An 8,844-nucleotide genomic window follows, 5' to 3' on the forward strand; every position below is an offset into this window, starting at 1 on the left:
GGTGTCTCCCAGCCACTCAGGGCTCACACGTGCCTCACCGCCAGGCCCCTGAAGGTGCCGTTGGCTCCCAGGCAAGGCCCCCGTCCTCCCGTCTGGCGTGTCACGTCCACGGTCTCCTGGCTTCCCTGGCCAGCTCGCCGCTGCTCAAACGCCCTCACTCCAGCCTCGGCCACACCTTCAGCTTCGGCTTCTGGCTGGGCTGTCTCCCCTCGGGGTACAGTCTGTTTCTCTCCTCTGTACTCTGCTCACCACGTTGGAGTATGTCTCTTTCCCACGCCGACGTGCTGTCCCTCTAGGGACCTGCATTTGTGTCCTCAGCGACCGGCACTTAATAGGTGCCAGTGTTTGTCAGAGGAAAGCGTGGAGGGAGGGACAGAGAGGAGGGAAGCAGGGGAGGACCTGGGTCTGGGCCTTCAGGATGCAAACCTGTTATCCTTTTATCATTGCACGAAGGCACCAAACACACGTGTCCACACACAGGCCGGCTGGTGTGTCCTCCCAGGTCTCCGCTTTGGACCCTCTTCCATCAGGGGCGTTCTTTTCACCTTCTTCTCTTCCATGTAGGCAGATTCTCAACTCTCCTACCAGAAAAGACCTTCCTGGCTCTCGTGTCCAGAGACACAAATATTTATGCCACCTCATGTCACCGTGAGCAACACATGCCAGCGCCCCGCCCTCCCAGGACACATCTTTGGCTCTGTTCCAACCTCGCCACCCACCCGACACCGGCCACCTGCCGCCCCTGCGTGCCTCACTCTTGTTAATTTTATTTACCCTGGGTTAGAGTCACCATTTTGCATCCTCTGGGCCCCCTTCCAAGTTCTCTAAGCATAAATAACTCTGAATGTGGGTGAGTAGACAGCAGCCTTCATTAGAATTAACACTTGATTTTAAACCCCGGGGACCCAGACTCTGTCACTCTCCCAGGGATGCCCTGAATCACAGATCCTTCTAAATAGGCCAGTAACTGTCTATACTGGTGACACTAGCAGGTGATTGGTGGCATGCGGGCCATCACATTTACATGCATGGCAGACTGCAGAAGCACCTTGGGACATAAGGGAAGAGAAACAGCCAAAGACTCTGTCTCAGACGCTTCCACTGGTACAGTTGGGGCCTCACCAGGAGCAGGAGCTGGTCTGTCCACAGGTGGGGAACCGCCTGAACCAGGGGGCCGTCTTGCCCTTTCACTTTGCAGGTGCCTACCTGCTTTCCTGGAGATGATCAAGCTTACTGAGGTGTGGCATTCGTGCTCTTTATTAGATAACTTTACAGTCGACTGTTCCTGCCCAGACGTCATCCTACGTACAGGATACCCTGCAACAGCGCTTTCCTGTAGCTTCATTTCTTTGGTTGGGTGAATGGTGACAGGGCCTCTGGGCTTTAATCCAGACAGTGGTCACACTATAGCCACCTCAAAAAGTGTCCCCAAAGTTACCAGGTTTCATCATTGGTCCAAAATGTTTCAGTGAGTTGAGGGAGTTTAAAGTCAGAAAAATGTGGGCATAAATCCTAACTCTGCTACTTGTTAAAAATGTGTCCACGGGTCAGCTGAGGGTTCGGGAAACTAAGGCCCATGGACCAAATTCAGCCCATCACCTACTTTTTCTTCCGTTTAAGTATTGTCTATGGCTGCTTTCTCCCTACAAGGGCAAAGTTGAACTCTTCTGGCAGAGAGCCATACGGCCTACAAAACCCCAAATATTTCTTATGTTTACAGAAAAAGTTTGCCGCCCTTTGATAAGAATATTTCGTCTCTCTGAGCCTCAGTTTCCCCATCTGTAAAATGGGCAAAATACTTACATTCAAGAAGTGATGCTGTGAGGAATAAAGGGGCTAAACAATGTGGAAAGTCAACCACAGAGCAGTTTGATACATATCGGGGTTTTTTTTTTAATTATTATTTTAATTTTGCTCTTGTCCATCCATGTCCCTCTTTGCCAGGTGAGAGAAGGTTACAGCTGCCGTCTGCCTGTCTCTGTCCCTGTTTTTGCCTTTTTGTTTCTTTTCATTTTGCCCCACTACACCCCCTACCATCCAACAGAGGAAAACTTCAAGAAAAAAATAGAGGGCTTCCCTGGTGGCGCAGTGGTTAAGAATCCACCTGCCAGGGCAGGGGACACGGGTTTGAGCCCTGGTCCGGGAAGATCCCACATGCTGTGGAGCAGCTAAGCCCGTGCGCCACAACTACTTAGCCCGTGCGGCACAACTACTGAGCCTGTGTTCTAGAGCCCACGAGCCACAACTACTGAGCCCGAGTGCCACAACTACTGAGCCCACGAGCCACAACTACTGAAGCCCGCGTGCCTAGAGCCCATGCTCCGCAACAAGAGAAGCCACCACAATGAGAAGCCCGCGCACCACAACGAAGAGTAGACCCTGCTCGCTGCAATTAGAGAAAGCCCGGGTGCAGAAATGAAGACCCAAAGCAGCCAAAAATAAAATAAATAAATAAAAAAAATTTTTTTTTAATCTATAAGAAAAAAATAGAGTGATAGTAAAAAAAAAATGGTACGGAAAATAAACTTACTCTAAAGAAAAATTTAATTCTACTGGGCATCTCAGGTTACTTATTTTATGTCTTTTGAGTAGTCATTTCTATCATCTTTTTATTTTCAATGTAAACTTAACCTTGCAATTTGCAATACTGTACAAAGAATGGTGACTTCTCACCTTCTCCTAAATACAGAATTTTTTCCTAGAGAAAAACTATTAGATGTTTTCAAATTCCTACACACAGAATGTTTGCCTTCTTGGGATTTTTTTTTTAATCTAAAAATAATTTAAAAATTAAGATGAGCTGCAGCTATGTGAGATCACCTAAGATTTTTTTTTTCCAATCAGAAGGAAATTACTTTCCACATTTCTTAAGGAGGAGAGACACTTTGCTTCTCCCAACAACTTTCTTCAACTGCTTTCCTATTAAAATACTTTTTAAAATTTCAATTCAGTGTTTCCCTTATCAACTCCTTAGCAGCCTTAAATTTGCCTTGCAAAGAAGCTGAAATCCTCAGGATAGATTACGAAGAGAGTGCGTATCCCTACCAAAATTAAACATATTAAAGCATTTAAATATTTTTAATCACAACTATTACAAGGTTTAAAACAGAGATAAAATGGTTTCAACGCAAGAAGATTTCGAACATCTTAGACCCAGTGACGTTTGTATTACTTTCCTTCCCTTCACCTCACTCCGCAAAGATCACAGCATAGAGGGCTTTACATTTTTTCAATTATTACATTCTTTCAACTAGGTGAATTCGATGAAAGTCCAGCCAAGTGGATCTCCTGCTTTTATCTCTGTAACGAAGAGACAAGCTCTAAACATGCTGAAGAAATGGAAAACCTTTCTGGTTTCATGACCTGCTACTCTTGAATTGGGCAACATTTTTCCTCAGACAAAAATTCAGGAAAGGAAATTCCCCGGTGATCCAGTGGTTAGAACTCCATGCTTTTACTGCCGAGGGCCAGGTTTTATCTTCTGTGACTTGAGTGAAGAAGGGAAAAAAAGGAAACCATAACTTGTTTTGACTGCAAGAAATCAACATTATGTGGTCATCTAAAATTCAATATTTTGTCTGTTTGTTCAGGGACTGTACTTTAGGGGGAAAAAGTTACCGTGTTTGTGATGAAAGACTACATACGTTATGAATGGTCATGTGATAATCTCGCCTCCATAACGAGGAGGGTTAAGTTGTAAATCATCCGTTCCCAAACCATTGGTGAGAAAATACTTAAAATTTCCTCCAAAAAAATGTTGAAATTGACAGGATGGAGAAATGGGGTGGAAAGAAGGGAAATAAAGAAGTTTGCGATCAAGATGGTGGGCAGATTGGGAGGCAATGTGAGAGCAGCTACTGGATGACAAATGGGCTATCTTTGGAAATTGGTACCCAAGCAGAGTGGCAGATGCTGGCACGCTGAGGTGCGTGTGCAGAGCGCAAGGTGTGGTGCGCGCTTATAGCAGGGGAGCTGGACTTAGGAACTGGGACAGGCTTCCCTAAGCAGAGGAATGGTGCTTAAACTGGAAACTGAAGGATGAGGAGGGATTAACCGGAGAGATGTAGCTTTTCAAGGTAGAGCACAGCATCTCCTGTCTCGGGGGAAAGGGAGAGCTGGCAGGGTGGCTGGGGAACCATCTGAGCTAGAGGGAGTCGGGCTGAGACCTGCCAGTTCAGGCTTCCCAGGAAGAGCCGAGAAAACATCAGCTACCGGCGAGTCAGCTTCCAGCACAGCTCTTCTGTCTCGAAGTAAAGGGAGAGGAGCATCAGGAAGATTCAGGAAGGCGCGAGCCAACGCTCCGTCGAGAGGCGCCCCCTGCCGGCCAAACCTCACGCTTCCCTCATGATGGATTTCAGAACTCAGACCTAGGAGTTAATTCTGCATGAAGGGTATACCTGTTCTATTATTCTCTCCGCTATTATGTATGTTTGAAATTTTACACAATAATAATTTCTTCTAAAAAAAAAAAGAGCCCTTCTCACCAGCTGCAGTTTGGTTGTGAACATGGGCCAGTGGCCAGGTGTTTCCCTGAGACTAACCCTTGGCTGGCCTGTAGCAGGAGAAGGGCAGCAGTTCTGCCCTCCCTAGGGAGAAGGAAAGAGACAGGCTCATTCTGTTTGTTGAAGAATCAAAGAATTAGAGTACTTGGTTCAATTCCCTGCATCTCCTACATCCAGGGAATTAGGCTATAAATCCTATAAAGCATTCTCTAGGTTTTTTCCAGGAACTCTTGTTTACACTCAGGCCACGAACGACACAACGGGAGGACAGGTTTCATTTCGCAGTGTTTTGGCATTTGCAGCTCAGACTGAAATTGCAAAGAAGCAGAATAGGAGAGCAATGAAGAATGGTGCAAATTTTTTGAATGTCTCATTCTATCTGTGGTTCTGACTCTACCTTTAGAATCCTTCCTTTCTTCCTTCTTTCTTTCCTTCCTTCCTTCCTCCCTCCTTCCCTCCCTCCCTCTCTCTTTCTTTCTTTCTTCCTTCCAAGTCATAATATATGCCAGGCACCATGCAAGGCACAAAATGACAGAAAAGTAAATAAGCAGGTACTTTTCCTTACCTAAAGGTCCACTCCAGTAAGAAACACAATGATTAAACAAGCACAAAATAAAACATAATTATAAGCTGGGATAAGTGATCTGAAGGAAGAGAATGGGGGCGGGGGTGTGCTTGATATAAAATATACTCCTAGAGAGAACTAATTTCATTCAGGGGCCAGAAGTAGTCCCCTTCTAGTTTAGAGGTTTCAACATAAAACGATCTCTTGGATTGTAATATTTCAAGGGTCTTATATCCTATCCTAATCCCTTTATCCATTATTTCCAAGAGGAGATAATGTTTAAATGCAGATGATGGAACTTTTGCCCACACCTCTTCCATAATTTCCACTGGAGACAAGTTAGGGAGAGGAGGGAGGGAAGATAAATCATTTAACACCTGAGAGTAAGACTCAGTTTCTTTTCTTTAAAGTGAGATTGTTGCACGAGGGGAGCGCTGAGGTCTTATCACCTTTTTTAACATTTTAATAAATAGTGTGATCCCATGGAGTCCTCTGGAGCTGGTTTTTACCTTAGAATGAAGTTTTCATAAGTTATATGCTATTCATTGTTTTGAAAGAAAATACTATGAGACCCACTGTACACCTCCCAGGACTACAGAAGGAATCTTTATAGTTTAGTATTTTAATGATGTGATGGGAATAATATTGTTCAGTGTCACTTATGTAGTATTCCAGCTTAGAATGCATAACCATTAGGAAACAAGCAGACAAACCCAAAATGAGGAAGAGGAATGCTCTTTTTCTTTCCTTTTTCTTTTTCTTTCTCTCTCTCTCTCTCTTTCTTTCTTTCTTTTTTAGGTACTGTACTCTTCAAAAAATGTCAAATAATAAAAGGCAAAGAAAGTCTGTGCAAACATTCCAGATTAAAGAAAACTAAATGGATAAGACAACCAAATGCAATACCTGGTTCTAGACTCAATCTTATACCAGAGGGAAAATCCTGTAATGGACATTGTTTGCCAGTTGATGAAAGTGGAACATTGATGGTGGATTAAAAAGAGAAATTGTACCAATGTTAAATGGACTGACGTTGATAAATGTACTGTGGTTATCTAAGAGAATATCCCTCTTCATAGGAAAGAGACACCGGTGTATTTTAGGGTAAAGAATCGTTGTGCTAGCCCTTTCCAGCTGCTATAACAAAATACCACGGGCTGAGTGACTTATAAACAGCAGAGACATCTTGTTCACAGTTCTGGAATCTGGAAGCCGGAAGTCAGGGTTCCAGCACGGTCTGGTGAGAGCCCTCTTCTCTTCTGGGTGGAAGTCTCTTCATGATATTCTTACATGGCAGAAAGGGTAGGGTTCTCTCCAGGGATCCTGCTCATGAGGGCCTCCCAAAGGCCCCACCTACTAATACCATCACCTTTAGGGGGTAGGATTTCAACCTGTAAATTTGGAACACAGCAGCTGTGATGTGTGCAATATACTTTCAAATGTTTGAGAGAGAGAGAGAGAAAGAAGGCAGTGATAAAGCAAATGAGGCCAAATGACAATCTGGGCAAAGATATATGTGTCCAATTCCTATTTTTATTCTTGCTATTTTTCTGTAAGCTTACAATTCTTTTCAAATAAAAAGTTTAAATATATGTTGTTGGCTAAAGGAGCACTTAGAGTTCCATGTTCCAGCACAGCGCCTCAGAAGTTCTAGAGAATTCTACCCCTATAATAACACAGTGCCTTGTGGAGGACATCTACGTTGGCATTTGAAACAACTGAGCTGATATCATTTACGTAAAAAGCAAAAGAATTAAAGCGTTTCATGGCGGGTGTGAATTTGTAATGAGGAGTAATTCTAAAATGGCCCCCTATTTTCTGTTCAGGCATATATTTGTCTTATACAGATTAATTGCTAAACAGATGAAAAAGAAAATCACCATCAAATGAACAAGGGAAATTCTAGTCCTTGGGAAACAGATAATTCATGAAGGGAATGGTTATGATGGGCATGAAATTTGCCTTTGGTAGTGGCTTCTTAAATTGTAAGATACATAGAAAGCAAAGCTGATAGAAAGTCTTCATTTTTCTACTGCCAGAATATTGTCATAACAATTTTATGGTGTGTCAAATGCAGGCTGAATTCCTTTTTTAGGGCATAATGATAAAAGGGGTGATGATTACAGGGGAATGTGGACGAAGCTAATTTTCCAATTCTCTTAAAATCTGACAACGGATTATTTTAGGATGCTGTATACGTAAAGTTGGTTGTTGATGTTTACTATTTTCACTGCTTTGAATAACAGCCTTCGATAACTGGTACCCTGATCTGACGACCCGATGGAGTCGCTCGCTCCTTCCTTGGCTGGAGCCTGACCAACAGTGCAGCCATCCTCCTGAAGGTGGCGCTGTGCTCCGCGCGGTCCTGAAGGATGCGGGCGGGTGGAAACCCGGAGGGCGTGCAGGTGGAGAAGCAGCCCAGGTGCACAGCGCAAATGCATAAGTAGAACACAGTCTATGCAAGAAGCGACCCGCACCGTCGCAAATGGTGCCAATCAGGAACGAGCTCCTCAGGGCTTCTGTGTCCCACACACGGGTGTTGACATTAAAATGGCACTATGCTTTGTTCTTATACACGAGACTGATAATAAGTATGTCCTTCGCATAATTATTCCATCACCTTTTATCTCCCATCCTCTCACCTTGTTTCTTCTTTCTGTAACTTTTCCTCCTTCCCTCTCTTCTCACTCTTGGAGGTGCTTTAGAATAAATAGATGTTGGTGCTTCCACTGCCTGGAAGTTATATTATCGCGAACTCCTTTGTGCACTGGTGGCTAACTGACCTAGGAATATCGCCTACACTGCCTGAGAGTTGCAGTAATGAAAGGGTTTTTTTGGCTGGCCGGAAAAAACCCTGAAGGCCCAGTGTAAGACATGGATGTTCTGCTGGCTTGATTGGGAGCAGACATGAGACGTGTTGTTAGAAAATATTTTCTTTATCAATAATTGTTTTTTGAAGTTCACCTTTCTCAAGGAGAATGTGTAAGAAATGGTTATCGAGGTTGAATGTTTTTTCTATCAATTAGTGTGGCTCTTTGCCACAAGAGTCATTTTTTGAAATTCATTTTTCAAGGACCATGGACAACAGATTTTCTCTATTAAAGTATAAAAAGAAAAGTGCAAATTCCATCCTAAGTTGTTGGCCACCCCCATCCCATAGCGGGAGAACTATGGTTAGGAATAGATCTGGTGAGGAAAAGCTAGCTGGACTTAAAAACACGCAAAACCTTTGTTAGTGTTGGTAAGCCTTGTTAGGGCTTAGTAAGTAAACCAGCTGCGGAGCAGACTGACCTGACGTGTCAGTGACAAAGTGGAACTCCCCAGAGAGCTCTCTCCTGAAGGAGGTGGTGTGTTTTCAGGTGAGCCCCGTCCGCATCACGACCACAGAGGTGACGTTTCAGACACAGTAGGTGGAGCGAGAGTGGAGGGGAGCAATAAGAATGATTTTTTTAAAATTTGGAAACATACGTTTGGCAGGATACTAACCAAATGGGGCTCACTGCATAATAAGGAAAGTGGTTGATACGTGATTTCTGTACAATATTTAATTCGTTAAAGAATAAGAGGTGCGTGATGGTGAGCAGACGTTTCTTCTTCTGAGTGGAAAGAAGCTGTAGGAAGAGTCTCGGATCATATTAGGACAGACTGCACACCAGGTATCACAAGAAACATGGCCAAGGAGGTTCCACGGACTCCTTTTCTTATATTCAAGAGGCAGTTAACTTTCTTTGGTGAATGAACTACATGTATTCTTGTTTAGAAGCAGAAAGGTGAACCAAC

The 8,844-nt window shown here is 43.8% G+C and overlaps 1 protein-coding gene across 1 annotated transcript in view; it reads left to right on the forward strand.

Moving 5' to 3' along the window:
• Positions 1-8,844, forward strand: part of XKR4 (XK related 4) — a 363,695-nt gene that overhangs the window by 341,775 nt on the left and 13,076 nt on the right. The window lies entirely within an intron of this gene.

This window comes from Balaenoptera physalus (genome assembly GCF_965194825.1).
Source record: "Balaenoptera physalus genome assembly, chromosome: 17".
NCBI classification, from domain to species: Eukaryota; Metazoa; Chordata; class Mammalia; order Artiodactyla; family Balaenopteridae; genus Balaenoptera; species Balaenoptera physalus.